Source organism: Triturus cristatus, chromosome 4_2 (assembly GCF_964204655.1).
Source record: "Triturus cristatus chromosome 4_2, aTriCri1.1, whole genome shotgun sequence".
NCBI classification, from domain to species: Eukaryota; Metazoa; Chordata; class Amphibia; order Caudata; family Salamandridae; genus Triturus; species Triturus cristatus.
Genome location: NC_140586.1, coordinates 215,623,975 through 215,635,588, shown reverse-complemented (window position 1 = coordinate 215,635,588; position 11,614 = coordinate 215,623,975). Strand labels below are relative to the sequence as shown.

At 46.5% G+C, this 11,614-nt stretch overlaps 1 protein-coding gene across 1 annotated transcript in view; it reads left to right on the top strand.

Moving 5' to 3' along the window:
- Nucleotides 1-7,846: 7,846 nt before the first annotated feature.
- Nucleotides 7,847-11,614, top strand: part of GRAP2 (GRB2 related adaptor protein 2) — a 486,852-nt gene continuing 483,084 nt past the window's right edge. Inside the window, exon 1 of the mRNA XM_085601255.1 lies at nt 7,847-7,969. The gene's annotated coding sequence lies outside the window, so the exon portion shown is untranslated. The remainder of the gene's footprint in view (nt 7,970-11,614) is intronic.

Genomic DNA, 11,614 nt, shown 5'->3' with positions numbered 1-11,614 from the left:
GCATCACCCTGGTGGTTCAACATCTGGCGGGCTCTCTGAACGCCAGAGCAGACGAACACAGCCGCCGGTGCATGATGGATCACGAATGGCGTCTGAACTTGGATGTGGCGCAAGGCCTCTTTCGGCTGTGGGAAGAGCCTTGGTTAGATCTATTCGCCACCGAAGAGAACACGCAATGTCAGCAGTTCTGCGCGTTGGAGTTTCCAAGGCAGCACTCGCTCGGAGACGCTTTTCGTCGCGAGTGGAGTTGCGGTCTGTTGTACGCCTTTCCGCCTATACCACTTATGCCCAGAGTGCTGAAGAAGATCAGGCGTGACCGGGCCCAAGTCATCTTGGTGGCTCCGGATTGGGCACGAAGATACTGATATCCCCAGCTACTCAGTCTGTCGATCGACCCCTCGATACGACTGCCTCTTCTGTCGCAGCAGCAGGGGACGGTCCTCCACCCGAACCTGTCCAGCCTCCACCTCCATGCGTGGAGATTGAGCGGCGGCAGTTGATGCCATTTGACTTGCCTCCTGAAGTCTGTAATGATATTCTGGTAGCCAGGCGTCTCTCCACAAATTCGGTATACGCCTGTAGGTGGAACAAATTTGTGGCATGGTGCACAGCAAACGCTGTGGATCCCCTTTTCGCCCCTCTTTCTGAGGTTCTCCTCTTTCTTCTCTCTCTGGTCCAGCAGGGCTCTGCTCTGGGCACCCTTAACGGATATCTTTCAGCTATTTCTGCTTTCTTACAGCTTCCTGATCAGCCTTCTCTTTTCAAATCCCCTGTTGTTTCTCGATTCTTTAAGGGCATTACTCACATGTTTCCTCCTGTCCCTTTCGTAATGCCTCATTGGGATTTGAATCTGGTATTAACTTTTCTGATGTGCGCTCCCTTTGAGCCACTTCATAATTGTCCCCTTTGTCTGTTGACGCTTAAAACTGCTTTCCTGGTTGCCATCACCTCTGCTAGAAGGGTGAGTGAGCTCCAGGCTCTCTCTTCTAAACCTCCTTTCCTTTCTGTCCATCCGGACAAAGTTGTTCTCAGGACTCGTCCTTCCTTTCTCCCTAAGGTGGTGACTGCCTTTCACATCGGACAGTCTGTTACGCTGCCCACCTTGTGTCTGCCTCCGCATCCCTCGAAAGAGGAGGAGAGGCTCCACCGTCTGGACCCCAAACGGGCATTGTCCTTCTATCTGGACCGCACCAAACAGTTCCGGGTGGACGACCAACTCTTTGTTGGCTACGTGGGCGCTAAGAAGGGGCGGGCTGTGCACAAGCGAACCATCTCTCGGTGGGTCGTTTTGTGTATCAAGGCCTGTTACTCCTTAGCTAAAAAGGAACCTCCTGTAGGGCTGAGGGCCCATTCCACTCGGACTACAGCGGCGACCACTGCCCTGGGCCGGGGAGTCCCCTTGCAGGACATTTGTCAGGCAGCAACGTGGGCTTCGCTGCACACGTTTGCCAAACACTATTGCCTGGACAGCCAAGTCCGGAGAGACGGCTTCTTTGGCCGTTCTGTTCTCCAGGACTTTCTGGTGTGATCTTGGTTCGCAGGCCCACCACTGGGGTTGGTATTGCTGGGGTATCTATTCTAAGGTGAGGGATCTAACTAACGTGTTTCTTTCAGATGAACAAGTTACTTACCTTCGGTAACGATATATATGTAAGAAACATTAGTTACTTAGATTCCTCACCGACCCACCCATCCTCCCCGTTCTTCAAACCGATATCTAGGGTTGAGAACATCCCTTTCAGGGCCCTAGAATTGTTTGGCACCAGTGTCGGTCTCTTGCATGGCTCTGCGTTCCTGGCGCGGAAAGCTATGTACAAGAACTGACGTCAGCGCGCGAGGGCGGCGTCTAAGTACTCCGACGACGTCATCCCGGCGATCACGACCCCGACGACGGACGCGGAGCCGCAGACGACGCCTAGCGATGCGCAAGGTTATTGTTGACGAAAAATCTTTCCGGATCCAGCCTGACGCCTGGGGATATTCTAAGGTGAGGAATCTAACTAACTAATATTTCTTACAGCAATATCGTTACCGAAGGTAAGTAACTTGTTCTTCAGGTCTGACACTGGCGTCCACAATATTTAGACACTTGGGGTCAATATACAGAGACCAACAACATGTGCTCTAAGGTAATATTGGACGGACATTAACGGCTGGTAGGGCCTTGATTGGTTTTTGAGGCAAATTGCCTCTGTCAATAACGGGTCATGTAGCCCTAGCTAAAATGGTGCTATTATCTAGGTTGCTTTACCTTTTTACAAACACTCCATTGTACCTTACCAGGCACTTCTTTCAGGAACTCTCCTCAATGATGACGGAGTTGGTCGGGGGGTGGGGGGAGCAAACAGGAGGCTACCACTAGACACTCTAGATCTTCCCTTAGTTGAATGGAGGTGGGATTTTCTTACAAGCAAGAGGAGCTAACCTTCTCAGATGTTTGTTAATATGTTATTGACATGAAGTGCAAGATGGCCACCTCGAAATTGCTACACGCAGAAACTGTGCTTACATAGGAGGGCCAGTGCGACCACTTACACTTCAGAGACCCCATTACGGGTGAGCCAAAGGTTTTGACAGCTATCACGGACAGGGCTTCTTGGTACCAGACAGAGATAACCTCATTTGATATGATAGAAGACTCTTATACCCTCATGTCTTTTGAAGAGGGAGTGCTCACTTATGACCTGCCTCCTGGGCAATTCTGACCTATGCTGCACTAACCAAGGCCATCAAACGCACCTTGGGAGATGGAAGGATAGAGCTAATGGTAGATGTGAGAAGTTGGCCTGATATATGATGTCACTAATTCTAGTGTACACCTTGTATCAGTCCAAACAACCCTTATGGTGATTGGTTGTAAAGTCAACCTTATAGACCAGCTATCCTAGTGGTAGCATGGACAAGAGCAGTCTTAGGCTAAACTCTGAATGGCATGTGAAGCCAGCTGTTATACCATATATAATCCCTTGAATACCAAATGAAAGGACACCACAACAGATATATATATAAAATAAAGTGTATTTATTCTAGTCAAACCCTCAGCACTCTTTATGAGATTCAAGGTAAGTACAACACAGTCTTATTCAAGCATACATTAAGTCACACAGGTAAGTAATACAGTTAGGCCCTAGGGGCCACGCAAACCATATACTAAAGAAGTGGTATAAAGACCACTGTCACGGAAATAAGATAGGCCTATGCCTAGGGAATCGCTGGGGCTACACTATACTACCCAAGGTTAGGAAGTGGGAGGCCCACGGGATTCAGGTGCAGAGTGGAAACACTCACGCGTAATGCGTATAATCGATATAAATAGTACAGTTCAGAAATAAGCAGTTTTAGGACACTTCTGGTATAGCTAGAAAGTCGAGACTCGGAAACTAGACCCTAGGATAGTCAATACCCTTGTGAGCACCGGAGTACCCACGTTACCTAGCCTACGAACTGCAGGTGCATAGGTGTGAACTTGCGTCGGGTTTCGTCGTGGACTTCTATGGATGCCTGAAGGAAAGTTGCTGACAGGCAGTCAGTACAGAGTGTCCGGCGGATCCCAAGGCCGGGATCAAGAAGGAAGGATACCTGCAAGCAGAGGGGACAGAGTCTGGGTCACTAGCCAGTGACCACGTGGAACCAGGAAGGAACCAGGCGATGTCGGGAGATTGCAGGCGAAGAGGTGAAGCTTGTCGCAGCAGCCACGGGTACCAGGAGACGTCGAGGACGACCAGGACCAGGAGGCGAGCTGTCCCACGAAGGCTCTTGCTGTCAGCGGCGTCGAAGTCGAACTAAGACTCACCAAGCCTTGGAAAGCGGAACCCACGAACAATGGAGGACTTGCTTCTGGTGCAGACCAGGAAGGTCTGGGGTGCTTCTCTTTTGCAGAGGAGCAGGAGCCGGTCTGGAGGAGCCAAACCAGCGGTGGAAAATCACAGGTGGGTCGTCGCAAAGGCCGCTAGCCAACGGGCAAGCAACCGGACAGACGCGGCAAGCAGGAAAATGCAGAAGGGCCCCACGCAGGACTCGTGAAGTGTGGGGGGCTGATCTTCGGTGCAGATGATGCATGGGGTTGGGGCTTCTCAATCCCCGGTGCACAACTTCGAGGGTGCCTCAGAAGCTGCGCTGGAAGGTACTCGCCACTTTTCCCAGGTAGCCGGTCCCACGTCTCTCGTCGCCTCCACGGATCTCAGCTTGGCTGTGGATGTGGATCAGGGTCGGAGAAGTCTGGAAGTCAAGGCTCTGGTCAGGCTCTGCAGTCGGTCCCTCGTAGAACTTCAGCAAAGCAAAGGGTAAGTCTCTTGATGGTGTCTGTTTGCACAGGGTAGCCACTCCTTGGCCACAAGGGGGATTCTTTAGTCTTCTTCTTTCATCGAATGTCGAAGGTCCAGAGTTTCTGTTCAAGTTGCAGGTTCAGGATAATCTAATCTCCTGGGGCCCAGCTACCACACTTATACTAATCTGGGAGGCTGGGTTGCCTGCTAGGTCACGCCTTATGGGTGGGACCTGGGAGGGGGGTGGTTACACCCCCTTCCCTTTGTCCAGTTTCGCGCCAGGACTGGGGCTGGAGTGCCCCAGCACCGGTTTGAACTGGACTATGCATGGGACACCTTGTGTGCCCCAGGCAGTGTCTCGTTTCTTTCATCCCTCCCTGCCCCAATACACTAAGGCCTGTCTGGGGTGGTGCTCGCACCTCCCAAGGCAGGAAACCTATTGTCCAAGCCTCCCTTGCCGGGATCACTCCCAGCAGCAGGAGGTCAGACTTGTGTCGTGGCAGCAGCATCCATTTTGTGATGCTGGGGCTCTGGTTAACTTTAACCGGGGAAGTAGGTTACAACATGTCTTCTCCCTCTAGAAGGGAGGGATAATATCCTCATCCCCAGAAATGGGATGGGGGTATTATTCCAAAGTGTTAGACACCTTACACAACATGTTTTGATACAGCCAAACCATAGTTACCATAACCGTTTAAGATTATAAGGCACTTTAAGAGTATATGGTAGGCTATATCATAGAACAGCTATAAGGACATGGTTCCGAAAGCTGCAGACAGGCTCAGCTCATGCTAGAGCACCATCTCACATGTTACCAAGCACTCTGCCTCCAGGATTGTTAAGGCCTGCCATAGGAGTGGCTGATAGGTACACATGTGTCTATATATAAGGTAGGTATAGGAATACTACACCTAAGCAAGGGGTGATTACACGACCTTTCCCCAGCTGAGTGATCAGCCAGTTGTGTCATAATGGAAGGCCAGGCCAGGGGTGGCATAATACATGCTGCAGCCCCTGGTAGGCCTAGGGTACACCTATGCCCTGGGTACCTAAGGTACACTGTACAGGGGCCAATAAGGTGATCCTATCCAAATGGGTTATGCACCTAAAGTACATAGTTTTAATTTAGAGAGAGAACAGCAGGGCTGTGGGTCTGATTAGCAGGCCCACAGCCACATCTAAGTCGAAAACCAGTAAAGCAAAAAGCAAAAAGTGGGGGTGAACATAGAAAGCAGACCCTACTCTCCTACAGTAGACACACTATGTGCAGATGTAGGTGTAGAGGAACGGTCGTCATTTCATCACAATTGCATGCAGGGCCATCAGGGACACTAGATTTATAAAAGTGCATTCTCTATGGGCTAAGTGGGAAGAGGATCTGAAGAAGATCTTAAAGATTTAGAATGGAGCAAAGTCCTGCAGCAGTTGCCACGGTACCCGCTTGATGCCGCCTCAAGCTTATACAATTAAACTATGTCCACAGGATCTATTTAACACCAGCATGCCTGCAGGCCATGTACCCGGAAACGCCCCTTCCACGTCCCCATTTTAATCAGGATGGGGCTGCATTTGGCTATATGTTATGGTCAAGTGGAGCCCTAAGGTGGCGGTGAGACGATGTTATTAGTTGTCTCTCAGAATCAACTTCCAGGCACCATTTTGGATTACCTAGAATATGCGTGACAGGGTTGATGTCTAGGTCTAAAGGCAACAGATCTAATAACTGATTTACAGACCTGACTTAAGCTCTCGCAAAGCGACAAATAGCTATGAGCTGGAGATCACTGGTGGCCCCAGACCTTGGATGGTAGAAAACAAACTCGTACAAATTTGCTAAGGCCAAAATTGATATAAATTTACACCCAACAAGGGGTATGCCCAGGCCCAGCAAGACACTGGATTGGGAGCCAAGTCTTAAGGCTGTCAACCCCAAGACAGGTGATAAACGGATATGTACCAAATGTTTTGACATCATGCTGCAATAAACCAATACTGATGGCTGGGTGGAGAAACAGGGTTGGGTTTCAGGTGGGTTGTTGGGGCTGTTTTGTGTCTGTTTGTTGCTGCAAGATCCGCAAATGTGGAGTGTTGTGGCTTTTAGATCTGTATACAAATGTGGGATTCTTTTGTGGTTCAATATTATGTTTACAGGTGGAATTAGTATTTTCTAGGATACAGCTTCCCTAAAAGCAAGGCATTACTGAGTACACAATAGTTGTTGATTGCCTATTTATTGTACTGTATGGTTCAATATGAAAGTAATAAAACCTGGAAAAGATTGTCTGCAGGCCATTTGCTACCCACTTCGCCTCACAACCAGAAGGCATAATAAGGCCATAAGACCACACAAATAAAGTCAGGCAATAACACTTCATGACCATCCCAAGGGAATCGAGCTTAACCCGCTGTAATTAGATGCCCATCCCTTTGCAAAATTAGACAAATCATTGCAATGTTTGCATCAAAAGCAATGGGTGATGCCAGCACAGGCAGTGGTGTGCTGTGCCAATGTTGGAAATATGCAGCCACTCCCAAACTGACTGAATGCACCTTTCTAAGAAAAATGTTGGCTATTTATGTTCACTTGTGTTATCTTGCCCAACTGAAACACTTACTCTCCATTCCCTCCCATTTGAACCCAATCTTTATACTTTTGACCCCACTTCCCCTAATACCTAACTCCCTCTCCATCGCGTTTCTCCTTCTCTCCTCCTCTGTTGCAACATATTAGGTCAGTTCAAATACACTCACCATGGAAAGCTACAGTAACAAATCAGAACACAAGGAGAAGTGTCCTGAGTCAGTAAAGTGAGTGTCATTAATGATTGTAATATTAGCACCTCCAATTTACAGCACTTGAGAGCGGAATGGCGATATGAAGTGCTACTATTTCCCATTTTATTCCCTCTTGCCCTCTGTTCTTTCCACTTTTCCCTCCTCGGTAGCTTGTGTCCCCTTCGTCTATTTCTTGATGCATCTCATGTAACACTCCTTGCCTTTTCGAACCCCTCATATTGTTCAGTTCTGCTTTCATCTGTCGGTCAACCCCTTGTATATTCCCCCCTCCACGTAATCAACGTTTACTCATCTTCCTCTCCACTACCCCCTCCCTCACCCGCACACGGCTTCAGATGCGCTAGTACCTGCTTTGTGGTAGCAGTCGTTGCCAACGTCCCCGTTTTTCCCCCATCTAAATTCGAAAGGCTCGGCCTAACAACCGCTGCTCGCGCTGGATACTGGGACGCTCTTGCCATATCTAGCCATTCAAACGGCAGGGGACAGTGACAGCAGCCGCCCAACTAGCCAATCCTATTACTGATTGGGAATTCGGTGAGCACCGCGTGGCTACTACAAGAGCGAGAAACGTGATCATCAGCCACTCACCTGACATTGCTGTGGCAGCTGATATAAGGAACAACGAAAAATTCTGGAATGAATGTGAGGTTGGCTAATATCTCCGACTTCACCGCGAAAAACGTTAGCGAGCATAAAAAACTGAGGGGTCGGCGGGTGAAAAGTACACTGGATGGCGCGTGTTGATTTTGTGACGCACTGCGATAAAAGGCGCCACGCCAAAGTTCGGAATTAAGAGTTTGCAGGTGGTTGAGGAGAGAAATAATGTTGATTCCATTTTTAATCCCACATTTGAAGCGTTACGTAATATCGCAAACGATACCACCACGTGTTTTACAAAATGACAGACGGTAAGTAAATTCTTTTTTCTTTCAATTTGGTTAGGTACATGGCATGATTTGGGAACTTTAAACGTGGTTGATTTATATGTTGTATGCAGGTCTCAAGTCCTAAAAAGAGAAGTGGGGTACTCACCAAGTGAGGAAGGAAGGATGTGACATCACCATGTGTGACATCAACACCATGTGTGACATCAAAGTATGTGCCATCGGATGTGGCGTTACAGGAAGTGGCATTACAACCCATGACCTTGCAGGAAGTGGCATCAGAATTTAAGACCTCATATATGTTTAGCAGGTCTATCATGAGTACATTTGAGCGCATTGCAATATTTTAAAAAATAGATTTTGCATTGGGGTTGCGCCAAAATATTGACACAACCTGATGCAAAATCTGGGCCTCAACGTATAATTTTTTTTGTCCCTGCCACAAAGAAATTGGCAACAAGGAGAAATGTGACAGTAAATCTGTTCTGCTTAATTGGTTGCAGTGGCTGTATTTTAAAATATGTTATGGTGTAAGGCACCTGCTGCAGAGATCTTTGTGGGTCAACTAAAACTCAGGGAATAATATTAATGGCAAGATAACTCTGAAGGATAAGGTATTTGCTGGATTGATATGTGCTTTGCCTAGTCCTAGTTTTTAATTAAAGTAGCATGATGGGTTAATATGTCTCCTGCAAAGCACATTATGAAACACGCTGATGACAGATTTATATTTCATGTAAAGTGTAACATGGGTTTCTGCTTTTAAGACATAGATCCTTTTGTTACCTGCAGTTCATAAATTGTAATCCTTCTAATGTAGCACACTGAGGTATGAAGGACATGTGGCTCCTACACCTTCTAACCTTCACTGTCTTATGTAACACATCCTTTAAATTGATGTACACACATATGATTTATTGTCAGTGTGTAACTGTACGTGTGATGTAAAGGGCCCTGACTCCCTGCTTTGAAGTGAGTAGTGATAAAGCGCTATAAAAAGAAAAAAACAAAATGGAGATACTTGAATTATTTGTGTAATTACTTGGGCGACCAACACATCTGATATTCTTACAGTGTTTGCATATTTCTTATATACAGGAACTGAACAAAGTCAAAAGCATTTCACTCTTAAGTACCTATGAAGTGATAAGATGTGAGCCTGTGTTTCCCCTCCATTGCATCTAGGTGTGAGACTCCCAATAGCTCCCAGTCAGGATACTCCAACAAAAAGCTGCCTAATGGCCCCTTAACTCCGTATTTTGGTAAGTGCGAAGCTGGAATCTGATAAGCCCTCCCCCGCCTGCACGTTGCTGTTCGGAACAATAGCAAACAACATGCAGCCGCTACTGAGATTCCCGGTGTCTGAAAATTGCACTGGTACAAGTTCAGCATATTTCTGTGAATTCCGGGAGAAGTTGAAAAGGAATGTGGCTCTCTGCTGAAAGTGTCCAGCTTTGCAGCAGGGTAGAGGATGTCAACTCTCCGAAAATAGTGGTTAGACAGCATTTACTCGTGTCTACCCTTATTGTATGTGTAGTGGACACTGACACAATTTATCCGAGCTTTCAAAGGTGTTTTTACTTTTGAGTTTTGTGAATTTGAATGAGTAATGAGGAAAAAGCCTTGTAAGTATGCAGGTAAAAAAACCAAGGTGCCATGTATCAGGTGGAGGTTTTTCAACTTAAGTTCTGACATTTCTCCGTAGAAAATAAATAAGTTCTGCATGTATAAAAGAGTCTGATTAAAGGTTAATAACCTCCCATAAAAATTCCTCCACTCTGCGCCACTTCCTGTACCTCCCAAGCAATTTATTGGGCATACATGAAGAGGGAGCTGGAGGGTTGTGGACTTACAGGAGGAGGAGAACCACGTATTGGGGTAATGAAGATTACCAGTAAGTAATTGAATCATTACCCCCTCCTCTCCATCCTTCTCATCCCAGACATTACAGTATGAGAATTTATCCAGCTAAAGTAATGCACTGACAAAAGGTACTGTCCAAAATAATTGGATATCTTCAACAATTACTTCATTGCTGTTATTAAGACTAGAATTCTTGTATATGAGTAGAAGCCACCTCCACCACTGATTTATAGACTTGAGATATCACCTGCATGACTACTGCTTATAGTTTGCATTGTTACTTTTTTGCATTTATTGGCTGACCTACAAGAGACAAAGTGTGAATTAGAAGACCTAAAGCCTTTCATGCAGCCTAAATAGGTGGTTAGAGCTCTTCTAACATCTAAATTGTTTGGGACACCCAAGGTAGCATCTGAAAAAACAGGCAGAATAATTGTTTGTTCCAAATGTAAATGTGATTGGACCCTTGGACCAATTTGGGGTCTAATTTTAGAACTACCTGGTCAGGAAACAATCTTAAATAGGGAAACAACATTACTAGGGTTCCCACCTCCCCTAACCTCTTTGCAGAGGTAATAGTGGCAAGAAAAGCTGTTTTAGGTGAAAGCCACGCTAAACCTGCTTCCTCCTCAGGTTTAAAAGGCTGATGTATACCTTACAGTACAATTGTAAAAGCTCATGTAGAGATAGGGTTGTGAACAAGTGTTTTTTGTAATCGAAACTCGTCAGGAGTCGAACATATAACAGGGATATCTTCGCATTAAGGGCCTTAATAGCTGCCCATTGGGAAGCTAGGATAGATGGAGCTAAATCCTTTATAAAATTCTCGCTCAGAAACCTTAGAATCAAAAATGAATCTATAGATCATGCAACACATCACAATCTATAGATGATGCAATGGTGAAACACACCATTGATGAAAAGATGACCAATGCTTCTTATAAAAAGCTAATGTTGAGGGTTTTCCTCAAGCCTGGATATCTAAGGTAGCTTATTTGGAACAGCCCATTCCTTCCAACGTTGTCCTTTCAACAATCAAGCCGCCAACTATAGATAACTGAGTTACAGAGTTGGGAGTGTGGGAAATCTGAAAGGAGGACGATGAAGGGAGAGATGCAAAAAAATCCCTTTCAGCATGGTTATCAGGAGAGATGACCATGAATGTCGTGGCCAAAACAGTGCAGTAATAATTAGCTGGTTCCTCTCCTCTTGAATCTTCCAAAGCATCTTCAGGAAGAGGGCAATTGGCAGAAAGGCATACAAGATGCCCTGAGGCTAGGCAATCAATAGAGCATTCAGTGTCCATTCCTGGGAACACACCTTCTCTGACCTGAAAATTGTAGCATCGCATTGTGTTGCAATGCAACAAGATCTATCCAGTGTGTTCCGAAGTGAGCACTTTTTCTGACCAAACACCCCGGCAGACAGATGATGAAACACTGATGATGGAAGGTTTCAGGTGACGCTGTCTGCCAGGAAGTTCAGCTGTCCCTGGATGTAAACTGGTCCCAGTGCTAGAAGACTGAATCTCTGCCCAGGCAAAGATCTGTCCTGCTATCTTGTTCAGGCTTCTGTTCCTCTTGTCCCTGTGGCGATTGAAGTAGCATCTTGCCATGTTGTTGTTCATCCTTATCAAGAAGTTCCTCTCCAGCAGTTGGGGGGTGAAGTATTGCAGTGCATGGCATATCACTAAGAAATTCATCTAGTTGGAAAATTGGATACTTTCTTCCCATAACCAGGGCCATTTTTTCTCCTTATCCCCCAGCATAGCTCCTCCAGCCCCAGAGGCTGGCATCTGTTGTTATT